The sequence below is a fragment of the Pangasianodon hypophthalmus genome, chromosome 5, assembly GCF_027358585.1.
Source record: "Pangasianodon hypophthalmus isolate fPanHyp1 chromosome 5, fPanHyp1.pri, whole genome shotgun sequence".
NCBI lineage: Eukaryota > Metazoa > Chordata > Actinopteri > Siluriformes > Pangasiidae > Pangasianodon > Pangasianodon hypophthalmus.
Genome location: NC_069714.1, coordinates 27,480,104 through 27,499,342, shown reverse-complemented (window position 1 = coordinate 27,499,342; position 19,239 = coordinate 27,480,104). Strand labels below are relative to the sequence as shown.

General features: G+C 38.0%; 1 protein-coding gene across 4 annotated transcripts in view; it reads left to right on the top strand.

Moving 5' to 3' along the window:
- Positions 1-19,239, top strand: part of gulp1a (GULP PTB domain containing engulfment adaptor 1a) — a 214,454-nt gene that overhangs the window by 80,682 nt on the left and 114,533 nt on the right. For 3 of the 4 annotated variants that reach the window (XM_026947567.3, XM_034304892.2, XM_034304894.2), the window contains exon 1: positions 2,755-2,899. The exons of the other annotated variant lie outside the window; for it this stretch is intronic. The gene's annotated coding sequence lies outside the window, so the exon portion shown is untranslated. Of the gene's footprint in view, positions 1-2,754; positions 2,900-19,239 lie in introns of those variants that run through there. 4 annotated transcript variants of the gene reach the window in all.

The window sequence follows — 19,239 nt, the reverse complement described above, 5'->3', positions numbered from 1 at the left end:
AAAGCTGGCAGGGATCTTTTTTAGAATAACAGTTGGGCTATAAATCCAGCAGCTTTTTCCTTTTTTATGTGCAGACATTGCTGAGAGAAATCACATGCTCAGAACACTGATCAAATCTCTTCCCTGAGGAGTGCAACAGAAAGCAGTGTGAGATCTCAGTGGAAACTTTGTTATGATATTAATATGAGCAGCACCATTCTATCTGAATTCTGTGTGTTTCTCATTAAGCAAGTCATCCGGAGCGTACCACATCTATGTTTCTCACTAGCAAGCGTCGGGAAGCTGTTTTACATCTCTGATGTCTTGCAGTGCTGATGCATGCCAAATTTGAATTGAACTCCTTTTGTAAGAATAATAATAAGAATAATAAGAATAATAAGAATCTTTCTTTCTCTTGCCCATAGTATTGTCCTGTGTATTTTGCATGTCCACTGTGCTTTGTTGAACATTTCATTTTATGAAACTGTGTATTAAAACAATCACTTCAATATAATCTTGTGATTTTGCTTGAATTTAGAAATTCAGCACATTAAATCCCATGTGCTCTACTGTACCATTACTGGTCTGAATGTAAGTTTGGAGCAGTAGTGGTGCAGTAGATGGTGGAGGATAAGATGTGTAGATTTATCTCTCAAATCCTGCCTTGGTCTCGTTTGTTTTGAACCAGAGTGTAAGTTGAGTTGTGAGTGATTGAGTTATGGATGTGCTGTACTCCCTCTGGTGGTATAAATAGGAATAAGTCTGCTGAACCCTTCCAGGCTTCCTGCACTTGCTCACGTCCCCATGTGACACCCCACTGCCTCTGAAACTTGCAGCTTGAAAATGGAAATGATAATTGGACAAGGCTAAATGGAATGTGCTGACTCACGACTGTGCCGCAGAGCACAACTAAAACCACATCAAGCTTGCTGATGACACTACAGTCGTAGTGGGCCTCATCAGCAGCAGTGACAGGTCAGCATACAGGGAGGAGGTGGAGCAGCTTGAAGACTGGAGCAAAGACAACAATCTATTTCTCAACAAACAAAAAGAAGACTATTGTTGACTTGAGGAGGAATTGTGATGACAGAACATGGTGCTTCTGACTCTCTCCACAGCCTCTGACATGCAAACTGAAGAGTCAGAAGCACCAGGTTTTTTTGGACCCTCAAGTCCACCTGCAGAGCCAAAGAAGCACAGAAGTGTCTTCACTTCCTGCAGAGGATGAGGACAGAATCCTGCGACCCTCCCAAAACAGAGGCCAGCTGACCAGGGATCTGCACTGTCTCAGATGCAAGACCCTACAGCAGACTGTGAGAACAGCTGTGAAGATCATTGGGGTCTCTCTACAAAAACTGTGCATCCTCAAGGTCACCAGCACTGTGGATGGCCTCTCCACTGGGCAGAATGTACCAGACCATCTGTGCCACAACAGATTTGTTCCTGATGCAGACTACGCAACATACCGCTGCCTTCCAATACCCACCAGATTAATCAAGACCCTTCACAACACCCACCCATTTTCTGTACTGCTTGTCCTACACAGGGTCATGGGGAGCCTGGAGGACCATGGTTGGGATGCCAACCTGTTGCAGGGCACCCATTCACTCACTATGGACAATTTAGAGACAATGCACGTCTTTGGAGTGGGGGAGGAAGCCCAGAGGAAACCCCGGAGGCACAGGGAGCATGCAAGCTCCATGCTCGCAGGGTAGCGGTGGGAATCGAACCCCCAATCCTGGAGGTGCGAGGTAAACATACAACTTAACGTACTCCTAACCACTAGGTGCCCCCCTCCAACACCCACCTGGACTAATCAATACCCTTCCCAACACTCACCCAGACTAATCAATACCCTTCCCAACACTCACCTGGACTAATCAATACCCTCTAATTGTTTTGATAGTTTCTCCTGCTGAACACTGTTTTGTTGTCCTGTCTACTTAGTGTGCATTGTTCTGTGGATTTATTGTACATTTTTCACACGTCTCACACTTACATGTATTGTGCTTAATGTACACCAGTGTAGCACCAAGGTCCTGAAGAAACATTTCATTCCAATCTATATGAGCTATAAAGAGGAACGACAATAAAAACCCACGTCACATCATATGAGACAGAGAATTGTTTAGAAAACAAACAAACAATTTTCAATGGGAAATATTGAAATGGTAAATGGAGGGATTAATAAAAATAACACACACCTCACAGCTCCAGGGCCCCAGTTCCATCCTGAGCTTGGGCTACTGTCTGTGTGGAGTTTGTGTATTTTCTTGCCATGTTTGTGTGGGTTCTCTGGTTTCCTCTCATATACCAAAAACATGCAAGTAGGTGGACTGCCTATAATTAATTGCCCCTAGGTGTGTGTGTGTGTGTGTGTGTGTGTGTGTGTGCATGCTGCCATGTGACGGACTGGCGTCTCATCCGGGGTGTATTCCCACCTCATGCCCTGTATTCTCAAGATAGACTCTAAATGTAACCACTGAAGACGAATGAATGAAAAAAAAAAACCCAACAAAAATAAGTAGAATGTTTAAAATGAAAAAAAAAAAGAAAGAAAAGCAGAACAATAAAACTGTAGCTGAAATAGATAATAGTGTTTGTTCAACTTTTTATTTCTTTTTGTGGAACATCTTCAAGTGGGAGCTGGGTGACGTCACCAAACGTGTCTCAGGCGCATTTGGAGACGTTTTGTCACTTGTGGCCTTCCATTCTCTCTCTCTCTCTCTCTCTCTCTCTCTCTCTCTCTCTCTCTCTGTGTGTGTGTGTGTGTGTGTGTGTCAGTCAGACAGATAGTGGGTTTGGCTTGCTGAGGAGGAGAAAGCGCTTTAGAGCCGAGCTCAGTAAACACACACACACACGCACACAAGCACGCGCGCGCGCGCACGCGCATAGTTCGGGAGGATTTCCACTTTTTCTGGTAAGATGATGATGATAATCTTGTAGAAATGAGCAGACAGTCAGAGAAAAGTGAGAGATATGCACATGCTCGCGCTCTGATCGATTTGTTTGTTTCTTTGGGAAAAGTGAGCTGGTGGGAAGCGCGAGAGCTTTGTTTGGTGTAAAAGTTGTGTAGCTGGGCATTAATGTGGAGTTTGTGTGTTTGCTGTGTAAACAGTGCATTGAGTTTGAGGTAGTTTGAAACAGTTACAGAGATTTACACACTGCAGTGTTGGGGATGTGTGTGTGTGTGTGTGTGTGTGTGTGTGTGTGGTTCTCAGAGCAGCAGGTTCATTTACTAACATGGATGCTGGCAGCAGGGCAGGAATTGCAATGTGTTACTGAACCCTGAAAACATTACAGAATATCCTGGAAATATGTGATGCACGTGAGATAACGTGTGTGTGTGTGTGTGTGTGAGAGAGAAGGGGTTCATTCTGAATGATAAACATTATTGTGCAACTTTTGTAGGTTTACAAGCAAAACCCTTGGTGTTGAATTGAACATCAGAGCTTGAACTGAACATCTGCAGAATTTAGCTCATCCTTAGACTTTTAACTCTAACATTAATGTAACACAGAGTTAAAATACAAGTTGCACTGAAGTATGTTGTCTAACAGACAACATGCAATAAATAGCTGTCTTGAATAAACATCTGGATACAGTGTAAATGAGCAATATTTATCTTTTAAAGTACTGAACAGTGTTTATATAAGTCCACTCACACACGAATTCAACACTGTTCGAGATAATACAGCAGTATAAGTGTTTATCCAACACTGCTGTGTTTGCAGTAAAGTCTGGGTGTGTGAAGGCTTTCACTGTGGGTTGATTCTGAATTATAAACGTTGTTGCACATCATTTGTATGTTTATGAGCAAAAACGGCGGTGTTGAAGAATTTACTCTCGCAGCTTTAAATGAATATTTATAAAGTTTATTCATATCTACAGCTTTGCATCGACAGCTAACGTATTAATTAAAGCTCGGATTGAATTATTGAATTCAACGGTTACATTCGTGAGTACTCATCTACATTGTTGGATTAACATCAATTAGTGTTTAATTAACTTTTATAATATTTAACTCCTTACTATCCTGGTGACTGCGGTGGTACACTCAAGTGTACATCTTTCATTCCTTCAGTATGTATCTTTTCCCTGCAAATTGTCCAGGGAAGTTTATCTTTAGAGGATTATTGCTCTAAACGTTATTTGAAGGTACAACAGTAGTCCTTAAGGTGCAACTGTGTACTGTAAATCATTGTTAAGTGTACACTACATTCACATGATGATGTAAGAGATATATATTACAGGTACAGAAGAGGTGCACTGAAGGGTACGAAGGAAAAGTACCCAGGAAAAGTACAGTTTAACACACAGATCCAGTGAATACTGCCATTAATATACTACTGTAAGAGCTAATCAAACACTGATGTACTTAAAATATTTCAGAAAATAAACAGGATGTGCTTGAAGTAATGTCTCTGTATGTGTGGAGTGTTTCAGATTGCACTCAGGTTTTGAAATATAAAGATTGATTAAAAAAAAAAAAAAAAACTTTGTAGGATTACAAGCAATGCTGCTCTTGTTGGATTTACTGTCACAGCTTTGAGTGAACACAGAATTTATTTCATTCTTGTGTTATGACTCGACATTGGACAGATTGAATTGATTTATACCACAATGATTTGCCAATAAGAGTGAACATGACCCTTTTTAATGGTTTATGCTAGGGCTGAACGATACTGAAGAAAAGTGCGATATGCTGTATGCGATATGATAATGCTATAAGTGTGTAAAATCAATTTAAATATATTTATATGTTTAAAAACTGAAAATTACATAACCAACATACATGCGTCATGTTCTTTTGAGGAAAAGAAAGCATTCTCTGGTCTCGGCATCTCCCTAAAACTTTGACTTTTCGTAACTTTCTTAAGTATTAAAATCATTCAGTTATCGCATGCCCTTGCGCTATGCATATCACGATATTTACATTTGTGAGATTTCTATAATTTCAATATATTGTGCATCCCTAGTTTACACACTATTTGTGTTCAGTGTTGTGGAAAATCCACGATGCAAGGTAGTAACTGTTGTTGTCTCACTTGCGTCATAGCAGCTACTCTTTGTCCAGCCTCCTTTTTTTTCGCTTTCTCCAGAAATAAGACAAAAAAAAAAAAAAATGCAGCTTGTCACATTACCAAGAAACTGGTAGATGGAAGCTTACTGACTGTTACTGTAAGCGCTGACACTGGAGACTCCTTCCATAAATGTTAAATAAACATGTTGTCACAGAAAACTTCATCAGATCAATAACTACACAGTGTGCTTTGTTAAATCTTTTTTTTAAATTATTTTTAAAAATTATTTATTAAAGTCTGTTCATTATTAAACTTGGATTATGTACAAGTGTACAAGTCTCCATGAATGAGCTGTTTCTGTAGAAACAATAACGTATTTGAACAGGTGCATTGATATAAACTTGTGATTTGAGTTACAGTTGGCACTACTGTCAGAGCTGCTGTTATAGAAAATTAATCAACACTTTCTGACCAATCAGATTTGAGAATTCAACAGCGCTGTAGTATAAGTCAGGTTCTGCAGGATCTCTTTTGTGTCAATTAGCATCACTCACGTTTACAACATAAAAGAATTTAGTGGCTCGGATTAAAAAGATTTGTCAGAAGTTAATCCAGCACTTTAATAATGAACTAAATGCATGTTTAGTGTCATCTTCTATCTTCTGTGTGTAGTTTGTGAACTCTGAGTGTGAAGACCCGGACTGGCTTTCTCTGTGCCTGTTTAATTTAAAATATTTGTTAAAATGCCTTTTATTGGAGAAGACAATTTTATAGAAAATTTTATGGAAATTGAAGTTGTCAGATGTTGTAAATTTGCGTATTATGATTTGTTGGTGGGATGAACCAGGGGGCGGAGTTACGAACAGAAAGACAGTTTTAATAGTAGTTCAGTTCACTTCAGTTCCTTATAGAAGTAATTATATCAGATTTTTTCCCTGATGTTTTGCACTGTTGGGATTTCCATGCACTCTTTTGGACTGTAAATACTGAGAGCTGCACTGCAAATAATAAACCACCTTTGCACTAAAGTGCTCTTTGTAGTGAAGGCAGTTATACGTTGAAAAGGGAGTTTCTGGCAAAGTAACTCGAGTTGTTTCGTTCAGTTTCTAGGGTTTTAGAGACCCTCACTATAAACCTGCTCGGAAGCAGTCTTGGGTATTACTGTATAAACTTCAAATAACATTGCAATTCTGTATAACACGTACTGGATAACATTACATTTCTACCATGTTCTGTCTTTTTATTCCTCCGCCAATGTTGTCCATTCGTCTGTCGATCCGAGATTCTCGTTAGTGTGATATCTCAAGAGTGAGTGGCTGGTTTTATCAATAGCAAATTCACATCAGTCCGTCACATCAGTACTCTCTTTATTCATTTATTTATTTATTTATCAATGGTGAGCTTGTGATTTAATGCAGTTGGTCAAAAAATTTAATAAATATATAAAATAAATAAAGTTTAACCGTCTATTTTGTTCTACTCTGTGGTGACTTTTTTATATTTCTTGATATAATTATGCTCATATTCAGTATTTTAAAAAGTCTCTTAAATATCGTCACCAAAGTAGGAGTCTTGCCAAGCATATAGCCTGTATGTTGATTAGGAAGAAGCTGTTCTTATAATGCACTAACGAAAGAAAAGTTTGGTTTATGTATATTTAATATAATAATGTGCGAAACAGCTGCTTTGTTCATTCATTAGATTATTTTATATGTATTGTGTATATGTAATTGTTATCTGTAATTGTGATTATCAGAGGAGCTGTTATTGTGCAGCCTCCTCTATGGTATTTTTATGATTTTTCAGCACTTTTCTGAAATGCTCACACCAACTTTGAAGCTGTTACTCACAATATTTATTGCTCCAACATCTCTGGGACTCGTTAGAATCAGGAAGTATAGGCTTTCTGATCATAACGCGAGGCTTAACACTTAATTCATCACAGCACGTGTTTAAAAATCAGCACTGGAGGATTTCCTCGTCAGCGCACCACTGTGATCAACATGCACTGAATTCCCAAACGCCTTGTTCTCCTTATCTTTGTGGGCGTCTGCAGTGGAATCGCACCAGCCTAAACATCTTTTGTTCCGACACTTTAAAGAAACACACTTTCCCTCGGTGGCCTTTACAATACAGCCTCAGGTTCACTGTATTTGTTTTACACCGGGATCAGCTCTGTGTCGTGGTGTGGGTCAGGGACAGATCCAGATCTCTCTCAGCTTGTTCCTCTCTAGAGGTGCTGATAACTGATAATGCAGTATATCACTCTGGACCACTGTGCTGTTGGATTCTCAAATCTGATTGGTCAGAAGCAGGTGATTAATCTTCTGTAACAGGAGCGATGACAGTAGTACAGTTGCAAATCAAAGATTTATATTAATACGCTTTAATAATCTGTAATCATTTCTCCAGTTCCTTGCATAAGTATTCACCTCCCCGTTGAACTGTTCTTGGGTTCTATAGTAACAGCTAATTTGTAGACTTTGCATTTTGCCATTTTTTTGTCAAACTACAAGTTTTTTTTTTTTGTCTTATTAACTTTGAGAGAGAGAAAAAAAGAGGCTGGTGAGCGAATAACTGTTTATAGCTGCTGTAATGTAAATGATAATAGGAACTAACTTCCACAACATGAAACGTAACTATAAACGGATACAAAGTACAACTTGTTCTTTAATTAAGAAAAATTTGTAATCATTTACAAATTGTCATGTTATAAGAGTTGATTATTTCCCCGTAACAGCATGCCCCGTTATGTTTTATAGCTTCCTTATTCAAGACTCTCTTCACTGTTAATTCTAAATATTATCATTACCCTGTGTTTCTTATGGAGGACAAGGACACCTGTAATCTAAGGCTCCTTATTTTGGCTAAGTTTGAAGGCCTCATTGCTCACCGTATTGGTGACTAATGAGCGTCCTACAATTCTCTTCACCAGCCGAGTGTTTTGTCAAAGTTAAAAAAAAGTGTGAAACCAAAGCAGGTCCACTCCAACTGAGAAATATTTTAAAGTAACATAATATCGTTGTTTTTACACAACGTCACACAAATATTGTGCCAGATAATACTGTGCCACTAATACTATGCCAGATAGTGGAAAAAAAATCACATTCTTGAGTCCATCTCCACAACAACATCATACTGACCTTTTCTTTCAATAAAAACATTTACACGTTTATCTCCGTTAAAACAGCAGGAGCACTGCGGCTGGCTCGCTCAGAGTCACTGTTGTTATGGAAAACTTGTTTGACCTATTTTCATGAATCCAGAGTCCAGTTGGACATCGAGTGCTTAGTCTTTTATTCCCTTTTTTACAGTGTTTTGTGAAGTGTACACACTTTAATAAGTCTGTTATTGTGTAATATTAATGTGACAATTATTTTACTTCCTTATCTCTTTTTTTCCAGCTTGTTCGTTTGCATTCTGCTCAAATTTATTTTTAATTATTATAATTATTATTTTATTATAATTTATTTATTTTTTTATTATTTATTTTTGCTGTACAGAACTTGTCTTAAATTCCCAGGAAGCATGAATCTGAGTTTTCTAATGAGGTTACAGTTCATCCTTTAGGTTCCACTCTGCAGTACTAAGCATATGTTCATTCTCAAATGTTAACATTTTTTTCACCTTGAAGGAAAATATAGACGGGGCTAATCTGGTGTAAAGCTCGTTCAAGAGGTACCTCGATTTCAGCCTCCGAGGATTCCAGTTCTTTAACGAGCGCCTCGACTGCCCAGTCCTCCTCATTTAGCATTTCATACGCAGAAATAAACGAACAATGAATAAACGATGAATAGATGTACAAAAATGATTGACTAAAATAAATATAGATAAATGAATAAGTAAAATAAGATTAGCTAGTTACAAAGTTTGATCATTTCTCCCACAGAGCATTTATTAAAACTGCATCCATACCTAGACGTTCTCTTAAGTGCTAATTTGTGGAAGCAAATCAGTGGACAAAAGCAAAACTAGTGAGCATAGACTACTGTGATATCTCTATAATTTGGTGGATTGGTTCATGTAGGAATAAACAATACCGTTTGCGATGATTGTGTTTAGTTCTTCTGCAATAACATCATAGGCTGGGTGTCTCAGGCCCCGCCCACACATATATGGATATTTTTGAAAACATAATTTCACGCCTCTGTTTTCAAAACCATCAGGGCTTTCGAAAAATATCTAGACCAAAACACAAAAATGATTTGAAGACACTCAAATGAGGACGCCAGCCCCGTAGGTGGAGACTGATTGCATGTTATAAACGGTTATTTCAGACACTTCATGAATAAGACACTTCAGGAATTGAGAGTGCTAATGTGTATTGAGTGGTAGTGAAGGAGAAATGCAAAAAACAAACAAACAAAAAAAACACCAACATGGCCAAAAGTTGTGAATTGAAAAATGAGAAACACAAGGATTCTTATATGTGGACTGATGAGGTGGTTTATGTCACACTTTTCCAGAAGCTCAATTTGCAGTAGGGTTTGTAGCGCCGGAGCGATGGCGTCTGGGGCAGTGCATCAGGATATAATAATAAATCAAAGCAAAATTACCCACGAAATAAAAACCTGTCAACATAAACAGAGTCTTACTGCAAGGTGACGCTGTAATGTCAGCATTTTTCAAAAAACATTTTTACGTTTTTCCTGTTCTCATGTTTTCGAATAGCTTCATTTTCAGACATCCAGAAATGCTGTTTTGTGTGGATGTGAAGCCAAACTGAAAAAGAACGTTTTAAAAATATCAGTAAAAACGTAGACAGGCCCTCAGATAGACATCATAAAGCTCTCTCATTAGAATATTAGGCCACGCCCAGTCTGTTTCCAGATCAGTCAGATCAATGAATTCAGCTGGTATTTTATTGTATGTCTATCTTACATTTTATTCAAACTTTTAATATTTACTATCCAAAAAGTCAGGAACCGGTGGGAATGTTTTGAACAAAATATGTTGATCTGAATGTTGAGGCTGAGAAAATGCGTAGGGCGTAACATGTAACATGTGGCACATATGCTGTACATAATAAATACGCAATTAATTATTTGTAGTTTTACTGTCATTGGTTCCTGGCACTTCAGACATTTTGTATATCACTAGTTTTACTAGTACAGAGTACAGAGTTATTTTAAATTTGTCGAGCTGCAGTGTTTGTCCTGCATGTCCCTGAAGAATAGATCCAGTATGTAGAGTGAAAGTGTGACTGACGTAAACTGATACCATACGCTGCCTAAAAACATGCTCATGAGAATAACTTATTTTATTGAGTTTCTGGGTCGGCACGGTGGCTTAGTGGTTTGCCCCGCACCTCTAGGGTTGGGGGTTTGAAGCCCACCTCCGCCCTGTGTGCATGGAGCTTGCATGTTCTCCCTGTGATTCAGGGGTTTCCTCCAGGTACTTCGGTTTCCTCCCACAGTCCAAAGACATGCGCTGTAGGCTGACTGGCATTTCCAAATTGTCCGTAGTTAGTGAATGGGTGTGAGCGTGTGTGAGATTGATTATCCCGAGTCCCCTGGGATAGACTCCAGGCTCCCTGTGACTCTGTGTAGGATAAGTGGTACAGAGAATGGATGGATGGATTAATTTCTGTGGTCTGCATGTGGCTCACTCGTTCACTAGAAAATGACCGTTCATTTTCTAGGTACATGCACAACACAGAGCTGCGATTTCAGCGACAGTGATGTGACATAACGACAAGCAACAATATGAGTTGAGATTTTCTCAACTTTATTCAAATTAGGTCTGATACGGTAAAGTGGCAAATCAAAATCATTGCTAGGAATGATTCCTCAGACCGATCCTATAGTGTGTATGGCATGGCATTTTTTAAAATTTCCCCCTCTCACAACTTTAGCTCAGTTAGTTCCTATGTACTACATGACTTGAAAAAATGGAGAATAAAACTCTATAACTGTGGTTTCATCTTATTCTGTCACATACATTCTCTCATTAAATGTACATAGAGAAATTACTAAGAAAAAATAAATCTTGGAAGGAAGTAGCAGAGATCATTGGTGTCTCATGAGAATGTTTGTAGCTAGTACATTTAGCTTGGGCTGCTAATCTGCTAACAGAGCTAATACGAAGCCTGGCACATAACGTGTAAATAAGCTTAACAACTAATTTTCACACTGATTTGTGCATATTTCATTTATATGTTTTTTATATATTTAATATATTTATATGTAATTTATATATTTTACTAGTTTTAACTAGTTAGAAGAAGATATATAGAGATACTGGCATATATTGGTGCCTCTGATGAGTGTATGTAGCTAGTAAAGTTAGCTTGCGCTGCTAATCTGCTAATCTAGCAAAGCTAATGTAAAGCCTGGTACATAACATGTAAATCAACATAACAAGTAATTTGCACACTTTTTTCACTTTATTAAAATGTTAAAAATAATTTCAATTACATATTAAAGTCTAATAAATCATATACTGTAGTAAATCGTGTGCTGTATGCTTTACATTCTGGCTAATACCCTTTCTCGTTGGAGCTAAATACACTGAACAGGACGCTACACACCCACAAGAAATGAACGACAAGCAACACGAGCGACTTGTTGCTCACAAGTTTGAACACAGGGTTACACACAGCAATTAATTATTTTTGGAAGGTCAAAAAGATCGAGATTTGCGTGCAGAAGGAGTGTATTAGCATCATCTTTGTGATAGCTGAGGAAACTTGAGTCCTATTCTTAAGATTCTTCCGAGTTTTAAACGTGTAATACGTTTTTTACGCTACTCCTACAGGACTAAACTCAAAGATCCAGATGGCAACGAAATTAACGGGTAACAGATGAGTTTCTGTTTGTTTTAACTGCGAACCCGGATGATTGCTTCATGCGTTATAGCAGCCGTCTGGCGATCGTGCTCTTCGAATTGATTTTATTTCCTCTTCTCTACTAACGGGCTCCAGAGTAAACATTATGGAGCAAAAGTTCTACAGCGTATACAAAGCAAGTTATTAAGCGACTCCTCTTAGCAGTCATCTGTTCACAGTTCAGGAAGTAGATATGCACACTAGGCCACTAAATACACGGAATAGCAGCAATCAGAAAACGTTCTTCTAATGAACGAGGCAGCAGAATCGCTGACACGTCTGTGCTGATGGGACGAAATGATCAGGGGAGCACAGAGCTGGTCAAAATTCTGCAGGTTTCAACATCAACAAAAAAATCATAGATTCATAAAAACGTAATATTTCTCTCTCTCTCTCTCTCTCTCTCTCTTTCTTTCAATCTTTTCTTTCTTTCCTGCTTGTTTTTCTCCTAATCCTGTCCAAATAGGGCTCTTAACCTTAATCTGGATTTTTAATTTTTCTATTCTTTATTCCCCGTTCCCCACTTTTTCTTTCTTTCTTTCTTTCTTTCTTTTGTGTGTTATTTCTTATTTTTATGCCTCCACCAGTGAGTAGTGGAGGTATTATTTTTGGGGTTGAGTACATCTATCTGCGATTCCTTTTAGTGTGATATCTCAAGAGCGAGTGGTTGAGTGTTTGTAGGATTTATATGGAATTATCACTAAAGCCAGAAGATGAACTGATTAGATTTTGGAATTGATCTAAACAGGGTCAAGATCATATGTCTGAAATAGTTTTTCTGCAGTAACTTCCTCCCTATTTGAAGTGTATTTTAAGGGTATTTGAGGTGTACAAATTAGTACCAAGAAGGACTAGACTTTGGTGGCGGAGGCTTCCCTACGAACACCTTTGGCGTGAAGTTTGACTTTTTTGTTCACCTCAGACCTTGCATGCGTTTTCTCTGTGTCACTCGTGGCAGGCTTAGAGAAATGTCCACTGGGAAGACGAGCAAGGTGTGGGAGTATTTTGACTTGGAAGAAAATGGAAGAGTTTTGTGTAGGCTATGTCATGTCAAACTGGCATATAACGATTCCACTGGATCCATGCGTAACCCTGTTCAGCACAGGCACGTAGGTGTTAGCGTAGGAGAGACTAGCCGAAACAAGCAAATGCCCGTCACATCGTTCACTTCAACTCGCTGCCACTGAGATCCCGCCCGCTATGAAAAAATAACTGACTAGTCGGTTACAAAATTTCCATTTAAACTTTAGTGAAATTAGTCGTAGCACGAATCCCTAGTTGTCATGTTCTCAGTTGTTCTACTTCACATTTTTCAATGTGAACAAAACAGGAATTAGCAGAGTGGCTGGATTGTGACATGATAATCACATTCTTCAGCATTCGCCATAGACTCCTAGTGCCGTAGACACTCGACTAATTAGTCAGTCACCACGGTGGTGCTTCAGTGTGATAGTGTGGATTTTAATGTGAGATCAGTAAAGCTCATTTAAGACTTGAAAGCCTGTAACAGGAGCATTTCTGCAGTACAATGCTGTGCTAATCAGCTGAGCTAGAAGGGGTGAAGTAGCAATTAAGTGCATATAAACCTCAATCTTACTTTATTTTGCTTTTGTCCCTTGAGAACCATATGTTCCAATGAAATAAACACATTGCCTAGCAGTGTGTCTAAAAAAACTTTAAAAAAGTGGAAACTCTCCTTTCTATGAGCTGATGAGTTATTTATGCTGCCAGGAAGTTGCCACTTCCAGTCATTATCTGATCAGACACCCTCACACACTGTGTTGTGGTGGAAAAGTTACGTTTTTGTAGCATGCGGCTGTAATTAAATTATAGTTACATATTTTCTGACCCTACCCTAGGTAAATGCTAAGTAATTCCTGAATGCAAACATCATGATTTTAGCCCCAGTCTCCCTGTTGAAGACCAGTTTTGGGAATCTGCATCAACCGTCCACCCACCCCACTCACAGCCCGACAAAAAAACATCACTGCATGACGTGATTTTCTCAGTCTGCGACCTGTCACAGACACGCCAGTGTTTTCAAGCATGCTCGATATTCTTGGCAATAAATCGTGTAGTGTGAACACCTCTACAACGCACCATGAACAGCGATGAGCAGCAGCCAGTGAAATTCTGAGAGGAAACTATTATAAAATTATGACATGCTGAAATAGTTGTTAGGAATATTAAAAATAAAACCAAACCTGACATGATTCTTAGCAACACTTCTTAGCTTAGTAGCTACATTTCTTTGCACTATACCTCCAGTTCTCTTTGCAGAACAGACAGTCCTCACTGCCAGCATCTCCCCAACCAATCCTTTCTTCATATTTTTTTCTAATATCTTATCATTTTTTTTGTTTTTCCATACAATATAGTGTAGAAACAAGCACCATAGCCAGCTGCGCTTGACAGTCACATGACAAACAGCTTTCATGAGAAAGTTAGCAAACATTTGTGAAAATTTTCAAACAATATCTCTAGACAAAATTAGCAAACTACTGAAAATTCCTGGAAACAAAAGCTGACTAACCTTTATAAAAGATCATCATAGAAATCTAGCTAGTTAGAGAAATCTAGCTGTTGGAGAATATTCCCAGACAAAATATGCTAATTAATGTTGCAGAAAAAAAGTCACAAAACAATAATATAACAGCAATATAAAAGCAATAATATAAAATCTGAGAAAATGTTCTCATTCTGTAGCTAATGGTACAGAATATCACAAGACAAAATTAGCTAGCTAATGTTGGAAAACCAAGCAAACTGTACAGCTAACATTAAAAATCCAAAAAAGCAATGATTTGAAGAAAGTGTGATTTGGGGATCTTCTCCAGGTGAAAGAATGTATGGTGTATGAAACTTGTTTGCGATCACTAATGTAGTGCACACACTAATGACAGTATGTATGGGTGGACGTTGTAGCAGAGGTGGAAAAGTGAAGCCATAATGTCTGAGGCCCTCTAGGGTAGTACAGTAGTACAGTTTTTAACCCATGGGAATGGAGAACTCCCAATGTTTTCCCTATAAAAAAAAAAGTATTTTATAGGAGTTATTTGATGATAAATAAAACGGCATGGTTGATGAGATGATTGCCAGTTTTGGACATGACTCATGAACGCACACACACTTTCCGACATGCATGTAAAGCTCTTGACAGTTCTGAAGCAAAGGCATGTCTTTTTCTGCTGTAGACAGTGGGGAATTCTTTGCAGGGTTTTTTTTTGATATGTTGCTCATTTTGATGTCTAAGCTAGCTCCCTGTAGTGATATTATATCTAGCATACCAAGATGAGCGAATGACATGATGACATAAACCAAGGCGGCTAATACTAGTTCAGCTTCATAATCATTTACTATTGACTGAATGACCTTAATGAACTCTCAGAGTAATTTGGTAAAGTTAGACAGTCACTCGTTTTTAAACAAGCTCCACCCACAGAATGACGTAGCACTAAGAGAGCACTTCTCCATTCACTTCTCCATAGCTCAGTTAGGCATGACTCAGAGCTCTGAAATCTTTTCCTGACAATGGTAAAATCAGTGTAATTGTGCAGTTACAACAAAATATATTGCATTTTATATATTAATTAGTAACGTTGTACTTTCCATTTTGAGATAATGTTCAATATGCCATCTTAAGTCCAGGTAATATCGCTCAGCATGAACGCTCCCGGCATGATGAATGACCAATATGGGTGGGCAAGAAGTGGACCCACTGGACAACCAGCAGTGTCTACTGCGCATACCCTGCCTCCAAAGATGGTGACTTTGAAATTTAGGCTTCAAATTTAGCCAAATTTCGGCTTTAAAACCTCATAATAGGAGTGAATGACACCATGTTGTCCAGGCATATATACAGTCATTGGTGCACACCTCTATAGCAACAGATTGCACATTATAATAGATGTGTAGTGTCCATTAGGTCTAAGTGACAGATCTAGTATCACAGATTTATGATATTTGAAAACACATTTCCAGAGGCTTCTTGTATTGTTGTGTAATGACGGAGTACAAACCAACATATTTCCACATTTTAAGCCTGGCTGTGCCTCAAGTGCTCTGTGCCATCAGAACGCTGCCTGATTTTCAGACCTGCATTCCTTTTTTTTCATGATTGTGTTTACGTGATGCATTGTCTTTTCCTTTCTGTGAGCCAATCTGGAAAATTAGCCTCTTTTTCACTCTCACAGTGGCTTTATACTTCACTTTAAGTCAGGCAATCAAATTGGCTGCTCATTTTCATTATAAATGGCTGCTGAAGGTGCAGCGACCAGCACATCCTCGAATTCATATACATTTCATGAGCAATGTGTGGAGAGCCATCTGTTTAGAGCTATACAACTTGCTGTAAGCGTCACATATGTAAAATATTTATATTGGCAAAATGGGTCAGTTCGTCCATCTGCTTTCCAGTTAAAGGGATTTGTGGGTAAGCTATTTAATTCACAAGCTTCATATCAACCCAAGTTAAAAGGATTATACATCCATTGCAAATGCAGCTTAGGCTTGTGCCTGTAGGAAGATTTTCAAAACTGGTATGATTCTTGCCAAATTACTCTATACACCAGGAAAGCAGTGTGATTGCTGTGAGATGTGAGTAGAGAAATCAGTAGTATCTGTCTCACTGGATTTATCTTTAAAAAGAAATGTTTATCTTAAACTAGTAGGAAATCTCCAACATCCCTAAACAATCCTAGCAAGCTATAAACTTGCCAGCTACCATTTGAGAGAATTCACCAAACAAAAGCCATGTAGTATTGGAGAATATCGTCAGACTAGAGTTGCTAAAATTTGAGAAATTTCCACAAACCAAAGGCTAGTTAACATTTGAGAATATGTCCAAACAAAAGTAACTAGCCAGGGTTAGAGAAAATTCCCAGAAACAAAAACTAGCTAATGCAGGAAATTCCCAGATGAGACTAGCTAGCCAGTGTTACAGAAAATTCCCAAAACAAAAGACTGCTAACTAGAGAATATCCAAAAACAAAACTAGCTAGAAAATGTTAGAGAATATCCCAAAAAAATTCATCTAGCTAGAGTTAAAGAACATCTGCTAAATCTAAGAAATTCCCCAAAACAAAAGCTGGCGAACATTAGAGAATATCCCCAAATAAAACTAGCTTGTTAATGTTGCAAAAACATCCTCAGAAACAAAAGCATAATATCAGAGATTGTTCTTGAAACAAAAGCTAGCAAGAAGTAGAGAATATCTCCAGAAAAAATGAGCTAGCTAATATTGGAGAATTTCTCAAAAAATAAACAAGTAGCATAAGTGAAGAAAATATTGTTCCTCAACCTTCTTGAAAACAAAAAGCTAGCTATCAGAAAATAACACCCCAGAAGAAATTAGCTAGTTACTAATGATTTTTTTTACCCCTAAAACCAAACCAAGCTAGAATGTGAGAATATCCCCAAATAAAACCGGTTTTCTATCTGTTGTGAAAATTGTCTTAAATCAAAGAAGTTACTGAATATACTTAGATAAAACTAGCTGACTAATGTTAGGAAAATAAAATCTAGCTAACACTGGAAAATTTTTCCAAAACGAAACTAGACAGCAGTCATTAGGAAAAAAATCCTAAAACCCAAAGCTAAAAAAGTCTAAGCTAGCTAATGTTGAAGAATATCTCAAAACAAATTTAGCAAGCTAGAGTTAGTGAATATCTTCAGACAAATCTAGCTAGATAACTTTGCTAAATCAGCTAATATGTTAAGACAAAACTAATTAGCAATTTTTAGAGAAAATTCCCCAAAACAAAATCCAGTTAAACTAACTATCCAATGTTGAGAATATTCCCAGACACATGCTTAGCTAAAGCATATGAATGTCCATGTTGATGGTGTGAGAATTATGGCACTGTAGAGTAGCAGTAACACCAGTAACCTGCCCGGGCCTAATATACCCCCTTTGGCTCAGTATGTCAGTTATTAAATATACAAAGAAGAATGAGGGAAATTACTTATTGTATTACACATAATCTGTCTCATGTACTGTAATCATTCTGCACATTACTTATTTCATGGCCATCTCTTCTGTCCTTCCTGATCTGGTGCAGCATCAACATCTTTATCCCTCCTGTCAGGTAGATAATGAGGCACCAGAATAAGGAATCCAATGAAACTCATTGTTATTCATGCAGCGACTGCGGAGTTGACGTGTTCCCTCCGATCAAGTTGAACCCATGAACTGCTATCTCATCTGGCTCACCAAACAGTCTTTCAAGCTTTTGTTTTTCCCATCACTGAGGATTTGTGGTATGCTCTGTGTACTTTCCTGAAAGCTGAGCGGGAAGTTGAACGGAGGTTACAGCCTTTTCAGTGCAAGAACTCCTAACTATTATATGTTTACCTAAATGGATGTAGGTGCTCACATGTCTTACAATATACCATAAAACTTTTACAACTTTTTTTTTTTCCAGTTTACTTTTCTGCATTTAGGGAGGAGCTATTAGAGTAATCCTCTTAACATGTGCATTTAAAAATATTAAGGAATTTCCCCTAAACAATTATTCACTAAATTAATCGATTAATGCGCGACAATACGGGGGAGAACAACACTTATGGTCATTTTCAGACCCGCCAACCTTTATACACTTTGTGTAAGAATTCTGCATTTTATTGTAGTAGGCTGCTAGGGGTTATCCCCAATCCCCAACCCCCAACCCACAAATATTATCCAAATATTGTCCAAATATTGACACCATGGATGCCCCATCCCCTTTTGACCATCTTACGCAATCTTTCATTAGCCTGTCGTAGCAGAAACTGAAGTGTGTGTACATACACAGTTTTAGAGATACTGTTAATCTGATTTATTAATATGCAGAGACATTAGAAATGGACACTATTAATTAGTGTACATAACATTTTTCCTAGAAAAGGAAGAAAGAAGGTAACTTCTTTACTGCAAGTAGAGAAGTTTTCTTCTTTTCTGTGTATGCACTTTTCTACTGTTTCCATCTTAACTAAAACAGACAAGCTACAGTATAACCCCACATATACACACTCTACAGTTTCTACCTTAAACAAGTCATTTGTGAAAGGACTGAATTGAAAACATTCTGCTCCCAAATACTTTATTGTAACTTGCCTCAATTGCCCTAGTTTAGTAGTTTCACTGAAGCTGTTTTTAAAGGTGACCAGTGAAAATAATTATTGCAGTTAAGAGTTTAGGTTTACATGCTCACAATAACAATGCTTTGTGTGTTTAACAGCACCGTAGATTGTTTAACTGATTATCAGGACATACCTCATAACCAACATGATGCGCATTCAATCAGAGAATGGAGATGGATTTTAAATTCATGGCAGATATTAAGCTGATTTCAAAGAAATGCTGTTTGCAGTGTGTGTAAATTTGTTTCTGTGGGTGTTCGGATTAAGGCACAATCTCGGTTATTAATGGAA